Source organism: Carcharodon carcharias, chromosome 18 (genome assembly GCF_017639515.1).
Source record: "Carcharodon carcharias isolate sCarCar2 chromosome 18, sCarCar2.pri, whole genome shotgun sequence".
Classification (NCBI taxonomy): domain Eukaryota; kingdom Metazoa; phylum Chordata; class Chondrichthyes; order Lamniformes; family Lamnidae; genus Carcharodon; species Carcharodon carcharias.
In genome coordinates, this window is record NC_054484.1 from 94,409,772 (window position 1) to 94,427,260 (window position 17,489).

A 17,489-nucleotide genomic window follows, 5' to 3' on the forward strand; every position below is an offset into this window, starting at 1 on the left:
TAATGCACAGGCACTAAGCTACACTCAAAGGGAGAGCTGACTAGGGAATTAGCCTTACCTATGATCTGCTTCATTTTTGAGTTTAGTTTCCTTCTGGAAACTGGGGATCAGTCAGAGTAGCCTTCACATTAGCCTGTATCTCCCATCAATATTAGGACACCTAACATTATTAGCTACAGATTTTTTGACATATAGGGTTAGAATTGATCTGCGCATGTTTTTGTATACAGGGTTACAAATCACTACGCCCACACCAGCTTCTGTTGAGGCAGGCAGCATGCAAACTTGTGCTGCATCCTGATTCAAATCATTTCTGCATGCAGCCCAGTACTCACTGTACACACAACAGGAGCCCAATAGTGAGGGAGGCTAGCATGTGCTCTAGCTTGCTTCCTAAAGGCAGACTCTCCCTCTTAAGGGGTAACTACACTGGTTCACGGGAGTCTGATGTTGAATACCACTGATGCAACTGAAACTAAAGGAAACTGAATACCAGGGCATAGAGAGGGCTTTGGCGATTCGGCAAGGATCTTCAGCATTGGAGATCCTTGTCATGGAGGTGGGTGGGAGGAAAGTCAACAAATTTCTACAAAGGCACAGGAGGCACTGAGGGAACATCCTCCAAAGGGAATAGGAGCAGGTGACTACGGTGCTTCATTCCCAGCATCTAGACTGGAGGACCTGGCAGCAGTGCCACAAGAGTTGAATGACCCCACGTCAGTGGTCAAGGTCAGTGAATTGCATCTTTATATGACATCTCCTATTCAGGACACTAACAACTTCTCACGCTGCACAATACATCACACCCTCATCTCATACCCAGCAACACTCCCTGGCAGTCAGGACTGGGGCCTAATTGTCACTTATTCTACCTCACCCTCAAATACCTCCCAATGCTGCCTGCTAAAGGCCAACATCTCACTTCCTCCACATATCTCCAGCTATTCAGCTATGGCAGGTACATCACCGAAACAGAGTGCATGACAATTACTGTCATTCTGCCCTCTCTCCTGCAGTATAAGATGTTACACAATAGAAGGGAACAGCAGAGAGCCAGTGGGGATCAGGTACAAATTCATCCATTGAGCATCGAGGAGGAGAGGGTGCTCCAAATCATGGGGCTGGCTGAAACAGAACTCGTAGCATCCGGTGTTCCCAACACTATTCATGATGATGGTATATTTAACTGCCTTACGGCGTTTCTCAACTCCCAACTTAACCTCATCCTGTAATCTGGCATGATGTGCAATCTGCAGATTGACTTGCTTTACATCCCAACCCTGTCCCTCACCTCAAACCCTTTCTGATTATATACTTTCAGACACTCAAAAACTGTCACCCAGCCAGTCACAGCACATCCACAAGGTAGAGTGAGAGCAATCCCACAACAGTGATGAAGAAGCACTGTCACTTGCCCCAAAACTCTCAGCCACCAGCTCAGGTACTGGCACTGGTTCAATGAAGAGTGCAGGTGGGTATGCACAGCACCAGGCATACCTAAAAATGAGGTGTCAACCTGGTGAAGTTACAACACAGAACTACTTGCATGCCAAACAGCATAAGCAGCATGCAATAGGTGGAGCTAAGTGATCCCACAACCAACGAATCAGATCTAAGCTCTGCAGTCCTGCTACATCCGGTCATGAATGGAGGTGGGCAATTAAACAGTTCATTGGAGGAGGAGGCTCCACAAATATCCCCATCCTCAATGATGGGGGAGCCCAGCCCATCAGAGCAAAAGAGAAGGTTGAAGCATTTGAAATCATCTTCAGCCACAAGTACTGAGTAGATGATCCATCTCGGCCTTCTCTGGAGTCCCCAGCATCACAGATGCCAGTCTTCAGCTAATTCGATTCACTTCATGTGATATTAAGAAACAGCTGAAGGCACTGGATACTGCAAAGGCTATGGGCCCTGACAACATTCTGGCAATGGTACTGAAGACCTGTACTCCAGAACTAGCCATGCCCCTAGTAAAGTTGTTACAGTGCAGCTACGATTTTGGCATTTACCCGACAATGTGTAAAACTGCCCAGGTATGGTCAAACTGGCCAATGATCGCCCCATTAGTCTTCTCTCGATTATCAGTAAAATGATAGAAGGAATCATCGACAGTGATATCAAGCGTCATGTTGTTAGCAGCTAGAGATAGTTTTAAGTAAGTTTAATTTGTATTTCTGTACTGTCTTTCTGTACTACACAGTGCTGTTAGGGAGGGAGTTCCAGGATTTTGACCCAGCGACAGTGAAGGAATGGTGATATACTTTCAAGTCAAGATGGTGAGCGACTTGGAGGGGAACTTCCAGATGGTAGTGCTCCCATCTATCTGCTGCACTTGTCCGTCTAGATGGCAGTGGTCGTGGGTTTGGAAGGTGCTGTCTCAGGACCTGTGGTGAGTTTCTGCAGTACATCTTGTAGATGGTACACACTGCTGCTACTGTTTGTTGGTGGTGCAGGGAGTGAATGTTAGTGGATGGGATGCCAATCAAATGCATTGTTTTGTCCTGGATGGTGTCAAGCTCCTTGAGTGTTATTGGAGCTTCGCTCATCCAGGCAAGTGGGGAGCATTCCAACACACTCCTGACTTGTGCCTTGAAGATGGTGGACAGGCTTTGGGGAGTCAGGAGGTGAGTTACTCACTGGAGGATTCCTAGCCTTTGACCTGCTCTTGTAGCCACAGTATCTATATGGCTAGTCCAGTTCAGTTTCTGGTCAATGTTAACCCCCAGGATGTTGATAGTGGGGGATTCAGCAATGGTAATGCCATTGAATGTCAAAGGGCAATGGTTAGATCCTCTCTTGTTGGAGATGGTCATTGCCTGAAATGTGGCCTGAGTGTTCCTTGCCACTTGTCAGCCCAAGCCTGGATATCATCAGGGTCTTGCTGTATTTTTATCTCATTTGAAAAGGTGGCTAAGCAAATGAAGTCACCAAAAGAAATCTTGCATCGCAATAAAAAAAGGTTATTCTGAGTGCGTATGAGGTGGTCCCTGAGGCATATGGCAGAAATTTCAGAACATAAGGAAACATCCTGGGCAGACTTATATTGAGTTTGATAGAGTGAAGCAAAGTAATTTTGACTGTTGTATGTGGGCATTAAACGTAGAGACAACGCATGAAGCTCTTAGGGAAATAATTTTCTTGGAGGAATTTAAAGATTCACTTCCTCTTGTAGTTGGAACCCATGTTGAAGACCAGAGAGTTAAAACAGCTGGACAGGCAGTGGAGATGTCTGACGATTATGAGCTGGTCCATAAATCTAAACCCTTTTTCCGTCATCCCCCACAAACCTGAGAAGGACAGAAGGTGGGAAGGTGAAAGGAGGGCAAGGAGCCAGAGAAGAGAAGGGACAGTTGGGAATTCCCAGGAAATTTCTCCCCAGGCCAGGAAGGAAGGTGTTGAGGGTAGCAGTGACGTTCGAAGGCTTAAGTGTTTCCACTGTAACAAGGTGGGACACATTTGGACAGATTGCTGGAGATTAGATGGTAGACCTATTGCAGTTGTAGGAACGCCTATGGAATCCCCAGGAAAGGTTGCATCAGAAAAGGAAATGGATTTTATAACTGTAGCAGTGGTACAGGTGAAACATGTTCCCTCAGAATGGACAGGAAAGGGGATATGGTTCAGGATAATCTACAGAATTCTTCTCTGATTTATGGTGAAGGAAATCAGGTTATTAGAGGTTCTGGATGTTTTGTTTTGGAGGGAGAAGTGTTCCCTTAGTCCTCCAAAAAAATAAGTAAATCAAAATTTTGAGAGAAAATGGGGCAGATCAATCATTGATGGTGGCTGATGACACAATTTATGTTCCAGATAGTTTTATGAAGGTAAAGGTATTAATAAAGGCTATTAATGGAATTAATGAACCAGTTTCTTTGTGTCAAGTTAATATAAAAGGTCTGTTCATAAATGGAATTGATGTTACAGTGGGAATTATTCCTAAATCACCTATTGAAGGGATAGATTTTATTCTGGGTAATGATTTGGCTACTGGTAATGACTGTATTACAGTGGGCGGTTGATCATGTTGATCTTAACTAACTTCAGAAAACTACTGTGGCCAACAATGAGGTGCTTATTGCCAATAACAAGCAATTGAAGGAAAAACTGACTAACAAAGAAAACCAGCTTTTACATATGACAGAGGAGTTTGCTAATGAAAGAAGAGAATAGGTGAGGACAATTGAGAATCAGTCATGGAAAGTAGAACACTTGACTGAGGACTTGAAATGTCTAAATGGTAAACTTATAGAAGCAAATTTAACAAAGGTCAATCTTCAGTTAAAACTCGATGAACTTCAAGCATCAGAAGTTACTATGAAATATCAGGGAAAATGCCTTGAACATGAAAAGGAACTGTTGGTAACTCAAAGTAATTTGATGAATTCACGATTAAAAACCAAAACTAATGAAGTATTAGGACTTTGTCAGGAGAAGAGTAATGGGATTCTTGAATTTCACTACCTTGGAGAAAATGAAGGAGGAGATGTGTGGTATGGATTATTAGTTCTGAAGTTGCTTCTGTGAATAAAAATTTCTTGCCGAATTGTGGTCTAATTGAGCAAAGAAGTGATCCAATGAACAGCACTGATGCATCAACTTCAGTAATGTTAGGGCAAACACGCTGTTGGGTGTGTACTATAGGCCCCCAAACAGTGAGGGAGAGATAGAGGATCAAATGTGTAATCAAATTTCAGAGAAGAGTAAGAATAATAGGACATTTTAACTACCCAAATGTTAACTGGGATAGTTTTAATGTGCAAGGTAAGGATGGAAAAAAATTCTTAAGTTGCATCTAGGAGAACTTTTTTAGCCAGTATGTAGAAAGCCCAACAAGGGAGGGGACAGTTCTGGACCTAATATTCAGAAATGAGCCCAGACAGGTGGAAGACATATCAGTATGGGGAGGCAGTGGCATAGTGGTATTGCCACAAGACTAATATTCCAGAGACTCAGTGTAGTGCTCTGGGGTCCTGGGTTTGAATCCCACAACGGCAGATGGTGAAATTTGAATTCAATGAAATCTGGAATTATAGTCTCATGGTGACCATGAAACCATTGCTGATTGTCATAAAAACCCATCTGGTTCACTAATGCCCTTTAGGGAAGGAAATCTGCTGCCCTTACCTAGTCTGGCTTACATGTGACTCCAGACCCACAGCAATGTGCTTGACTCTTAAATGCCCTCTGAGCAAGGGCAATTAGGGATGGGCAATAAATGCTGGCCTAGCCAGTGATGCCCACATCCCATGAACAAATAAAAAAAAAGTAGGGGAGCAGTTTGGAGATAGTGACCATAACTCAGTTAGATTTAGGATAATTATGGAAAAGGATAAGGTTGGGCCGCGAATAAATGTTCTAAAGTGGGGAAAGAGTAACTTTACTAAGATGAGATACGATTTGGCCCAAGTGGACTGGGAGATGATAGTTGCAGATAAAACTGTCAGAGCAGTGGGAGGTATTCAAGGAGGAAATAACATGAGTACAGGGCAAATATGCTCCATAAAGACAAAGCGGGGGACCAAGTCCAGAGAACCCTAGGTGTCAAGGGACATAAAGGTTAGGATTAAGCAAAAAAGAGAAGCTTATGGCAGATACCAAGGGCTCAATACGGCAGGGTCCCTAGAGGAGTATAAAAAGTGCAGGGGGGAACTTACAAAGGAGATTAGGAAAGCTAAGAGAGTATATGAGAAAGCATTGGTGGGTAGAATAAAGGAAAACCCAAACGGTTTTTAAAAATATATAAAGAGCAAGAGAATAACTAGGGAAAGAGTAGGGCCAATTAGGCACCATAGAGGTAATCACTCCATAGAGTGTGTGGACCCAGAAGACATGGATACAGTCCTCAATGAATACCTTGCATCAGTCTTCACAATGGAAAGCACGATGCAGGTATAGACTTCAGGATGGAGGCCTGTGAAATATTAGGGGAAATTAACATAGAGGGAGAGGAGGTATGAGCAGGTTTAGCGGCCTTAAAAGTGGATAAATCCGCAGGCCCGGATGAGATGTATCCCAGGCTGTTGAAGGAGGAAAAAGAAGAGATATTAGTGGCCCTGGCATTAATTTTCTAATCCTGTCTGGCCACAGGTGAGGTGCGAGAGGACTGGAGGATTGCTAATGTTGTCCTGTTATTAAAAAAGGTAGGAAGGGATAGACCAGAAAATTACAGGCCAGTCAGTCCAACCTCGGTGGTGGGAGGTTACTAGAAAGAATTCTGAGGGATAGAATATATCTGCACTTGGAGAGCATGGATTAATCAGGAATAGTCGGCAAGGATTTGTTAAAGGAAGGTCATGTTTGACAAATTTGATTAAATGTTTTGAGGAGGTAACCAGGAGTGTTGATGAGGCTAATGCATCTGATGTAGTCTACATGGAATTTAGCAAGGCTTTTGATAAGGGCCTCATGGCAGACTGGTCAAGAAATTAATTGACCATGGGATCCAAGGCAAAGTGGCAGTTTGGATCCAAAATTGGCTGAGAAGCAGGAAGCAGAAGGTGATGGTAGAGCGATGTTTCTGTGGCTGGAAGTCTGTTTCCAGTGGGGTTCTGCAGTGCTCGGTATTGGGGCCCTTGCTGTTTGTGGTGTACATAAATGATTTGGACTTAAATGTAAGAATATAAGAAGTTCATGGATGACATAAAAATTGGTAGGGTGGTAAATAGTGAGGAGGATAGCCGTAAACTGCAGGATGATTCAATGGACTGGTCAGGTGGGCAGAGCAGTGGCAAATAGAATCCAACCTGGAAAACTGTGAGGTAATGCACTTGGGGAGGGCTAACAAGGCAAGGGATTACACTATGAATAGTAGGACCCTGGAAAGTACTGAAGATCAGAGGGATCGTATGCATATCCACAGATCCCTCAAGGTGGCAGGGCAGATAGATAAGATGGTTAAGAAGACATATTATTACCTTTATTAGCCAAGGCATAGAATAAAAGAGTAGGGAGGTTATGCTGGAAATGTACAAAATGCTGGTTAGGCCACAACTGGGGTACTGCATGCAGTTCTGGTCACCACATGATAGAAAGGATGTGATTGCACTGGAGACGGTCCAAAGGAGATTTACCAGGATGCTGCCTGAGCTGGAGGGTCTGAGCTATGAGGAAAGATTGGATAGGCTGGGGTTGTTTTCCTTGGAGCAGTTAAGGTTGGGAGGGGACCTGATAGAGATATATAAAAATATGAGGGGCGTGGATAGGGTGGGTAGGAAGGCACTTTTTTCCTTTAGTAGAAGGGTCATTAACCAGGGGGCATAGATTTAAGGTAAGAGGTAGAAGGATAAGAGGGGAGTTGAGGAGAAATTTTTTCATCCAGAGGGTGGTTGGAGTCTGAAACTCACTGCCTGGAAGGGTGTTGGGTCAGGAACTCTCGTAACATTTAACAAGTATTTGGATATTCACTTGTGTTGCCATAGCCTCCAGGGCTATGGGCCAAGCGCTGAGAAATGGGATTAGCATAGTCAGATCTTTGTGGACTGGCGTGGACATGGTGTGCCGAATGCACCCTTTCTGTGCTGTAAACTTCTATGAGTTTATGAGGTGACTACAAAAACAATTGAAGTCTGGCAGAATTGGAAATTAAGAATTGTCAAGAAAAAGGACTGAAATTGCAAAATGACCTGGAAAGGTCAATGACCAGAGACACAAATTCACAAGTGCTTGCCAGTGCTAATACACAAGTTACAGCAGTTGGAATCCAGGCAAGTGGACAGATTGCAAAAGACCATTTAAAAACTTTAGAGGAGAGGCATGATATAGTTAATTGATTATGCAAAAGAGTTGAAGGATTAGAATGAGTTATGAAACTCCAAAGGGAGAAAATAATTGCTGTTAGAACCATAGAACCATAGAAAAGTTACAGCGCAGAAGGAGGCCATTTGGCCCATCTTGTCCATGCCAGCCCAAGGACAACCAGGTGCCCGTTCTAATCCCACCTTCCTGTACCCAGTTTATAGCACTTAAGGTGCAGATCCAGGTATTCTTTAAAAGAGTTTAGAGTTTCTGCCTCTACCACCAACTTGGGCAGTGATTCCAAACACCCACTACCCTCTGCGTAAAAAAGTTCTTCCTCATGTCCCCCCTACACCTTCTGCCACTTATCTTGAATCTATGTACCCTGGTTCTAGAATTCTCCACCAAGGAAAACAATTTTATTCTGTCCACTCTATCTATTCCCCTCATAATTTTGTACACCTCAATCAAGTCACCTCTCAGCCTTCTTTTTTCTAGGGAAAATAACCCCAACCTATCCAATCTCTCCTCGTAGTTACACTTTTCTAACCCTGGCAACATTCTTGTAAACCTCCTCTGCACTCTCTCCAGAACTATTACGTCCTTCCTGTAATGTGGTGACCAGAACTGCACACAATACTCCAGTTGTGGCCTCATCAGTGTTTTATACAATTCCAACATTATATCCTTACTTTTATTTTCTATACCTCTGCTAATGAAGGAGAGCATTCCATATGCCTTCTTAACAACCTTGTCTACTTGAACTGCTGCCTTCAGGAACCTGTGTACTTGTATGCCAAGATCTCTCACTTCATCTACCCCTCTTAGTATATTCCCATTTATTTTGTAATCCCTGTAACTGTTTGACCTCCCTAAATGTATGACCTCACACTTCTCTATGTTAAAATCCATCTGCCAATGTCATCTGCAAATTTCCCGATTGTGCCCCCCACGTACACGTCCAAATCGTTAATATATAACACAAACAGCAAGGGTCCCAACACTGAGCCCTGTGGAACACCACTTGAGACAACTTTCCATTCGCAAGGGCATCCGTCGACCATTACCCTTTGTTTCCTGTTACAAAGCCAACCTTTTATCCAGTTTTCCACATTACCCTGAATCCGAAGGGCTTTTACTTTCCTGACCAATCTGCCATGTGGGACCTTGTCAAATGCCTTGCTAAAATCCATGTACACAACGTCCACTGCACTACCTTCACCAACCCTTCTTGTCACTTCCTCAAAGAATTCAATCAAATTTGTGAGGCAAGACCTTCCTTTAACAAATCCATGCTGACCATCCCTGACTAGTCCATGCCTTTCCACATGACAGTTAATCCTATCTCTCAGGATTGATTCTACTAATTTGCTCACTACCGATGTAAGACTAACTGGCCTATAATTGTTTGGCATTTCCTTTGTTCCCTTTTTAAACAATGAGACTATGTTTGCATTTCTCCAGTCCTCCGGTACCTCCCCTGTATCTAGTGAAGATTGGAAAATCATCCTCAGAGCATCTGCTTTCTCCTCCCTGACTTCCTTCAGCAGTCTCAGAAACAACCCATCTGGCCCTGGTGACTTATCAACATTCAAGGATTTCAACCCTTCGAGTACTTCCTCTCTCTTTATGACTATCCCATCCAATATCTCGCAGTGTTCCTCCTGGACTACTATATCTACATCCTCCCTCTCCTTTGTAAACACGGAGACAAAATATTCATTCAAAACCCTTCCCACAGCCTTGCATCTACACACAAGTTTCCATCTTCATCTCTGATAGGTCCCACTTCTTCCTTAACTAAACTTTTAGCATTAATGTATTGATAAAACATCTTTGGGTTATCTTTAACTTTACTTGCTAATCTTTTCTCATGCCCTCTCTTTGATTTCCTTATTTCCTTTCTTACTTCGTCCCTGCACTTCCTATATTCGTCTAGGCTGTCTGCAGTGCTTAGTTCTTTGTGCCTATCGTATGCTTTCTTTTTCTGTTTGATCTTCCCTTGTATTCCTCTAGACAACCAGGGGAGTCTAGATTTGGCAGTGCCACTCTTATTTTTGTAGGGGACATGTCTACTTTGTACAATTAGGCTCTCGTTTTTAGTGCTTCCCACTGGTTTTCCACTGTTTTATCCTCCAGCAGAGCTGTCCAGTCCACCTCAGCCAGGTCCCTTCTCATTTCTGCAAAATTTGCCTTCCCCCAGTTCAAGACTTTTACTCCTGCCTTATCTCTGTCCTTTTCCATGGTAATGCTAAATCTAACTGAATTGTGATCACTGTCCCTGATATGGTCACCAACTGTCACTTCACCCACTTGCCCTTCTTCATTCCCCAAGACTAGGTCTAGAATTGCATCTCCTCTCATTGAGTTTGTCACTAAGTGGTTGAAAAAATTTTCCTGGACACACTGCAATAATTTTTCTCCCTCAGTGCCCCTTATATTGTTTGAATCCCAGTTGATATTAGGATAGTTGAAGTCTCCTACTATTATTGCCCTCTTGATCTTACAAGCAGAAATTTGCCTACATATTTGTTCTTCTATCTCCCTTTCACTATTTGGGGGTCTGTAGTATGCTCCCAGTAGAGTGACTGCCCGTTTTTTAATTCTAAGCTCAATCCATAAAGCCTTGTTTGTTGACCCATTTAGTATATCATCCCTTCTCACAACTGGAATTGATTTTTTAACCATTAGAGCTACCCCCCTTCCTTTTTTATCTCCTACTCTATCGTGTCTGAAGACTCTATAACTAGGGATATTAAGCTGCCAGTTTTGTCCCTCCTTTAGCCAGGTCTCCGTTAAAGCAATGTTGTTCAGAAAGAAGTGGAAAAGACATGTTCAGAATTGGGAGAAACAACAAGATCATAAAAAGTTTAAAGATCAAATCAAACAGGAATACAAAACCCTTTTGTGTGAACATAAAAAGCAGCTCAATAACATCTTTGAAATGGCTCAAAGAGATTTTGACCAGTGAAGAAATGAGATATTAACTCACAGAAATGCCATTTGGACTTTGCTAAATTGAAATGAGAATTTACCACAGCTGAGTTTGAAAAATTAACTTAAAGGTAGAATTACAGTTCATGAAATGGATGATTTGGCTGTGGGCTTAAATGACACATTCTTTGCTAAGTTAAAGACTGGGAATAAGAGGAAAAAGAAACACAACAGTTGAGTTATGATAATGCTATGATGTACAAATTCTAACTAATCTTGTTACATTTACATTGACTTTGTTTAAGCACGTTTATATAATTGTATAATATGATGTGTAGTGTGAAATGAGATAGAACACTTATTTGTATAGTCTGTAATAAGCCATTGTTAGAGGTTTATGATGTTAAGTTTGTGTGGGGTAGATGTAGGGCCATTGTAAAGAAACCTTCACTGTTGTGAAGCTTTCTTTCTTCAGAGCAAGAGATAGTTTTACATAAATTTAATTTGTATTTCTGTACTTTTGGGTTAAAGGACGAAACTTGAGTTTTAGCTTCACTTTAAAAGATACCTGCATTCCAGTGATATTTTATGACTCTTGAAGGGGAGTTAAAACAAACAAGGTAGAAAAAAACTGTGCTGTTGCCTAGCAACAGGGGTCCAAAGAAAGACAGGCCCTGCACACATACAGACAGAGAAACTGAAAGCAGTTTGAGTTCAGTTGGAAGCAAGGGCCAGGAGAGGCTGGGGACACAGCAAAGGGAACTCTAGAGGAAGCAGGTTTCCCCATAGAACAGATGACGGAAGGTCCCAAGAAGACCTTCTAGTCAACGGAAGGACTGGAATCTGGAAAAGGTCCTGTTAAGTGCAGTTAAGAGTGAGGAGCAGAGAAAGACTCCAAGCTTAAAGGGAGAAAGCTGCATGAAGCAGACTTCAAGCAAAATTGGCTTGTGAGAAACCAGAAGATCCAAGGAGGCAGCCCAAGGTCTGTGACTCTTTACTATTGGAATGTGAAGCCATGGTGCTCTTTTGTCAGAGAGAGAGTGCATGGAAAGCAAAGCTTGAATGCATGTGGTGATCCAGGGGAGAGGAACACCAGAAATAGAGTTTGAAACTTTGGAAGTGGACCCTTATGGAAAGCGTCTGAGAGAAAGCGTCATTTGGGAGAAGATTCCAAAGTGATTTCTATGAAAGTGGAGATTGGAAACCCCTTGTGAAAGGCAGAGTTCAGTGAGACCAGTTGGTTCACACTCTGACAAGCATCTGGGGGGGGAGTTGAGGAGGGATCCATAGCATCTGGTTGGATGGCATCTGTCACTTGGTTTCAGAGTGTGGTGTGTCTGATCACAGGTCACCTATTGGTTTACATGGACCGTATACTTACTGTGAACATTAGAGTATAAGATAGCTTTGTAACTTGTGTTATGCTCACAAATCTGTATGTATCTGTAAAGGTCTAGTTGTGGGTGAAGGTTTTTTGTAATATAGTTAATCTCTTCCTGTTTAATAAACGTCTTATTCTTTTGTTAAAAGTCCATCAGCTGACTCCTGTGACTCTGTTCAGTAGCCACTGTCCACATTTCTAAACAAACAAATAAAAGTTAGGGTCTATTAAGCCGGGTTCCATCCTGGGATCCGACTTGTCCAGTAGTAATATCAGCTGGGATCATAACAGCATACTCAGAAACAACCTGCTCACTGACATCAGTTTGGGTTCAGCCAGGGCCACTCAGCTCCTGAATTCATTACAGTTGCCCAAACATGGACAAATGAGCTGAACTTAAGAGGTGAGATGAGAGTGACTGCCCTTGACATCAAAGCAACATTTGACTGAGTGTCACATCAAGGAGCCCGAGCAAAACTGGAGTCAATAGGAATTGAGGGAAAACTCTCCGCTGGTTGGAGTCATACAAAGGAAGATGGTTGTGGTTGTTGGAGGTCAATAATCTCAGTCCTAGAACATCGCTGCAGGAGTTCCTCAGGGTAGTGTCCTAGGCCCAACCATCTTCAGCTGCTTCATCAATGACCTTCCTTACAACATAAGGTCAGAAGTAGGGATGCTCGCTAATGATTGCACAATGTTCAGCACCATTCATGACTCCTCTGAGACTGAAGCAGTCCATGTCCAAATACAACAAGATCTGGACAACATTCGGGCTTTGGCTGATAAATGGCAAGTTTCATTCACACAGCACAAGTGCCAAACAATGACAATCTCCAAGAGAGAATCCAACCATCTCCCCTTGACATTCAATGGTGTTACCATTGCTGAATCCCCCGCTATCAACACCCTGGGGGATGCTCACATCCTGTGAAAGGATAAAAAAAATGGCCTGAACCAGGGTAAACAGGATATAATTTCAAAAGTTGCAGATGATATGAAACTCAAAAATGTAGTAAGCAGTGAGGATAGTAACAGACTTCAGGAGAACATAGACCAGTGAAATGGGCAGAGACATGGCAGATGAAAATTAATGCAGGGCAGAGTGAAGTGAAACATTTTGGTAGGAATTTTACACAAACAGTGACATCTAAGGATGTATGCACACTAATTGTTAAAGGTGGCAGGATAAGTTAAGAAGACTGTTAAAAATGCAAATGGGTCCTTGCCTTTATAAATAGGGGAATAGCATTCAAAATCAAGGAACTTATGTTAAACTTTTCTTAAATAGTGGTTAGACCTCAACTGGAGTATTTTTAAAATTCTGGGCACCATACTTTAGGAAGGATATGAAGGGCTTAGGGTGCAAAATAGATTTACTGGAATGAGCGTAGGGAGGAGAGACTTCAGTTATGTGGAGAGACTGGAGAGGTTGGGGTTGTTCACCTCAGTACAGAGAAGGTTAAGAGGAGATTTGACAGAGGTGTTCAAAATCATGAATGTTTTTTATGGAGTAAAAAAGGAGAATGCAGTGGCATTGAGTTCGGTAACCAGAGGACAAGGATTTAAGGTGATAGGTAAAAGCAGTAAGTAATGGAACCAATTTTTTTGCACAGTGAATTGTGAATGCCTTTAAGGGTGGTAGAAACGGACTCCATTGTAATATTGAAAGGGGAATTGGATAAATACCTGATGGGAAAACATTTGCTGGACTACGGGGAATGAGCTGTGGAGAGTATGGTTAGGAGAGCTTTACGAAAGAACAACCATAGGCATAATGGGCTGAATGGTCTCCTGTGCCTTTTGATCTGTGATTCAATGATAATGTGCTGGCCATCACCTTACTGAATTGCAGTCCATCAAAAAGAGAAAGCCAATCAGCTTTATGGCTTCAATGGAAATCTTTGTAACTGAAGGAGTAAACTACACTGGGGCATCGCTTGTCTACAGCTTTATCTCACATGTGGTCTACAATTCAAGGAGGGCTGACAAGCCCTTGGGAAAGATTGGTGCCACATTTTCTCTGACAAGGGTGATATCCTCATACTGATCACTAGTACATTAACTCGAGAAATCCAGAGCTACATGATATTTCTCACCACGATGCAGGAGATTCCTTTTACTGAGGTCGGTGACATCCATCTGGAAACAGCTTACTGAATCTATGCCACATCTTGGCTGCTGTTTTTATGTCCTGCCTGTGATGAAGTGCCCAACCTATACACGTTAATCCAAAATCAACCAACAATATTCCAACTTCAGCCAAAAATAAGGACTCGTACAAGTTTAATGTCACAACATTGCGGTGGGCAACGTGAAACATAAGGCCAATTGTCCATCGTAAATTTCTATGGAAAGCCAGGAGTAAATCGATTAAACTGGGAACCTAGAAATTCGAACATAGTGGCCTACTTATTGTTGGATCCAATGGCTTAGGCTTTACTTCGGTATCTCTGGTGGGTCTGCTCCTGAGATGTACTCCCTTGACTCAACCATCCTTTCAGCCCTGAAGTCGATAACATATGGGAGGTTGTGCACCTGGCAGATGCTGGGGGTTTCATGCCAGTCTGAGGGCATAAGTGTGCCCTGGTGGGCTCCGGGGGCTTGATGTAGTGGGATGAAGGGGCTGCTGTTGTTCAAAGTCTTTAAAAATCTTTATATTTTCTCTAGTGGGGCCTGCTCATGAGAATGCTCTCAAAGCACTTGCACAGGGCCCAGGATCACCTTGTCCATTAGGCTCGCATTCACATCAGTTCAGCAACAGGCACTGGGGTCTGTAAAACCTATCAGCCCAAATGGTAGGAGAAACAACAGAGCTGTGTTTCTCTCATTAGTCTGTACTTTAAATGTATTCACTACACATGGGCAGGCATACTGGCTGGGAAGGGTGGCGAGGTTGGGAAGCACATCTCAGGCTGCTCCATCTGAGGATCACGTGGAAACTGGTGGGAAGACGCCAATGCTGGTATCACCAGGGCTAGATTTCTGAAGACAATGAAGATGACAACTGCAGGCATGGCTGTCTGTGATCATGACTTTGGAGTACAATCCAAAGAGTGAATAATAAAAAAAAAATCTGACATCAATGAAACAAGGGCAGTGTTTACAGAATCAGTAAAGGCCTTTCAGGAATGAGAGTCAAAGCATCTGGAGAAGCAAAGTTGGGTATAAGAATGTACAGAGCTTAGAAATGCAAATAAATCTTTAGAACTTGGGTATAAATAGCAGAGATTGGAACGTACCTAACTGGAAAAACTTGGGAACTCAGGAAGAAGGAAGGCTTAATTCTTTTTCTGATTACAATCAAACTCATTCATATAGCAAGCACATTCAGTCAGAAAGGCAGATCAATTGGATTATATGATCTCTGGGATTTGGCAGGTTGTAAATTGGAGCTATGACAGTAGATTCTTTGCAAATAAATAATGAGCTTCTGCAATTTCCTCTAGCAACAAAATACCATCCGACATTGAAAGTTTTGAATTTCTGTTAAAAACACCAAGGGCTGAATTTTCCCCCAGTTGGGGGGGGGTTGTGTGGGGGTGGGCGGGACCCAGCGTGAACTCGATTGAAGCCCCTGATTGGGTGCGTGCTGCCGTTTTATGTGGACGGGCCAATTAAGGCCACTTGTCATACATTCAGTTCTGAATTAGCCATAATTTCCTGTCCAAAGCCGTCATCTTCAGCTCATCCAAAGATTCGTTGCCAGTATCCTAACTTGCACCAAGTTGCATTCACCCATCATTCCAGCATTTTCTGATTGGCTCCCAATCATCAATATCTCCAATTTAAAATTCCGATTCTTTCAGTTCAGATACCCTCTTTACCTCCTCCAGGTCTCTGAGAAGCCTGCTTGCTGCTATCCCAATCCTTTTACCCCATCACTGGTGGATGTACTTTCAGCTGCCCAAGCTGCAAGCTCTGGAATTCCTTCCATAAGCTTCCCAATCCTCTCTCTCTCTTCCTTTAAGATCTTTCTTAAAACCAAACCTTTGCTGTGGTTTCCCTCTTTGGATATTTTCTTGTCTGGCTCAGTGTTAATTTGCCTCTGATTATGCCACTGTGAAATGCTTTGCAAAGATTTTTCTACATTCATTGTGCTATCTAAATGTGAGTTGTTGCTGTGTTAAACAATCGAATACAAGTCAGAGAAAGACATGTTCAGATTGCATAGGGTTCCAGTCAGACCACATTTTGAGTACCAGCTCTGGCCACTGAGACACAAAGAAGATATTGAAGCAATGGAGGAGACTTAGAGAAGAGAAGTGAAGCTGATATCCAGCGTGTGGTGCCTGAAGCATTAGTCTCAAAAGGAAAAGTATCTAAGGATGTGGTTGATGCCACACTCGTTCAAATGCTGCCTTGACATCAAGGTAGTCACTCTCGCCACACCTCTGGAGTTCAGCTCCTTTGTCCATGTTTGGGCCAAGGCTCTGATGTGGCTGGGAGTTGAGTGACCCTGGCGGAACGCAAATTGAGCGTCAGTGAGCAGGTTATTTCTGAGTAAGTTTTGCTTGATAGCACTGTCGATGACACTTTCCATCACTTTACTGATGATCAAGAGTAGACCAATGAGGCAGCCATTGGCCAGGTTGGATTTGTCCTGCATTTCATGGACAGGATGTAATTGGGCAATTTACCACATTGCTGGGTAGATGCCCAGAACAGCTTGGCCAGTGGTGCGGCTAGTTCTGGAGCAGAAGTTTTCAGTACTATTGCCGGGATGTTGTCAGGGTCAATAGTCTTTGCAGTGTCTTTCGCTATTTCTTGATATCACATGGAGTGAACTGAATTGGCTGAAGACTGGCATCTCTAATGCTGGGAACCTCCGGAGGAGATGAGATGGATCATTTTGCCATTATTTTTCAGTACCAATATTAGCTGTTGTGGTTCCTTAGATTATTACAGTGATTACCATTCAAAACCACCCCCTTGGCTATAAAGCGCTTCAGTGCAGCCTGATATAGTGATAAGCATTATATAAAATGCAAATTCTTGCCTTTCCTGTCTTTTGCCTGCACTTGTGTTGCTGTGAATTCAGCCACTTTTATTGCATTCAGTCACTTGCTTTCAAATCTGACCAACTAAGAGTTTTAATTAAGAAACTTCTGCTCCCAACCCTTCTCCTGACTCTCAACAGTCTCTTGACCAAGCTTTGGTAATGCAGCCAGATTGCATTATCTATCTGGGTGCAGGGTTTATCTGAGTAATTTAGGTTAGATTTGATCTTTGACACTCAAAGACTAGAGGGAGCCCTGTATAAAGTTCATACAGTTCTCTAAGAAGCTACGATAAGAGGAATAAAAAAATTTAAAATTCAAAGATTATATTTATTGTAAAATTAGAGAGATACAACTTGCTAACATTAACACGGTTTCAAGGTGATCGATCTCAAATGGCCTTTTGGAAACACATACGCATTACAGCCTTTCTCTGAGAA

The 17,489-nt window shown here is 42.7% G+C and overlaps 1 protein-coding gene across 1 annotated transcript in view; it reads right to left on the reverse strand.

Moving 5' to 3' along the window:
- Positions 1–17,489, reverse strand: part of LOC121290483 (5-hydroxytryptamine receptor 2A-like) — a 154,227-nt gene that overhangs the window by 45,874 nt on the left and 90,864 nt on the right. The window lies entirely within an intron of this gene.